Source organism: Pan troglodytes, chromosome 15, assembly GCF_028858775.2.
Source record: "Pan troglodytes isolate AG18354 chromosome 15, NHGRI_mPanTro3-v2.0_pri, whole genome shotgun sequence".
In the NCBI taxonomy this organism is placed as follows: Eukaryota; Metazoa; Chordata; class Mammalia; order Primates; family Hominidae; genus Pan; species Pan troglodytes.
This window is the reverse complement of record NC_072413.2, coordinates 48,425,404-48,426,507: the sequence shown is the minus strand read 5'-3', so window position 1 is coordinate 48,426,507 and position 1,104 is coordinate 48,425,404.

The window sequence follows — 1,104 nt, the reverse complement described above, 5'->3', positions numbered from 1 at the left end:
GCTCTAAAGTCTGGCTGAGGCAGTCCTGCAGAACAGTTTTGTTACTGTTTCTAACTGTGTAGTCTCCAGATCTGGCTTTCTGACCCTTCTGGAGATTCCTCAAGCTATTTAATATCCTTGAATAAATCCCTTTCTGCTTAAACAAGCTGAAGAGACTTCTGCAGTTGTCAGCTAAGATCCCAGAATACAAATGAAAACCACACTGAGATACCAATTCACACCCACTAGGATGGCTACTATCAAAACAAACAGAAAACAAATGTTGGTGAAGATGTGCGGGAATTAGAATCCTTGTATACACTTTTGGTGGGAATGCAAAATGGTGCAGCTGCTGCATAAAACAGCAGCAGTTCCTTTAAAAATTAAAAATGGAATTACCATATGATCCAGCAATCCTACTTCAGGTATATACCCAAAAGAATTGAAAGCAGGGTCGCAAAGACATTTGTACACTTGTGTTTATAGCAGCATTAATCAAAATGGGTGGAAGCTTGGGTGGAAGCAACCCAAGTGTCCACTGGAAAATGAATGGATAAAGAAAATGTACATACATGCAATGGAATATTATGCACTCTTAAAAACTAAGGAAATCATGTGCTACCTGTGTACACCTTGGACGAACACAGTTGACCTTGAAGACATTAGGCTAAATGAAATAAGCCAGTGACAAAAGGACAAATACTGTATGATGCTACTTACAAGAGGTACCTATAGTAGTCAAATTCATAGACACAGAAAATAGAATGCTGGTTCCCAGGGGTCAGGAGAATGGAGAATTTTCTTTAATGGGTACAGAGACTTGGTTTTGCAAGATGATAAGAGATCTGGAGATGGATAGCATTGGTTGCACGATAATGCGAAAGCATTTAATACCACTGAACCGTACACTTAAAAATGGTAAAGATGGCAAATTTCATATTATGTGTATTTACCATATTTTTTTTTAAATAAAGGTTGACAGTACCAAATGCTTGCAAGGATGTGGAGCAACTGAAACTCTCATATGTTGTTGATGGGAATGCAAAATGACACAGCAATTTTGAAAAACCCTATAGCAGTACCTTAGAAAATTAAATATCTATTCACCATACAATCTAGCCATTT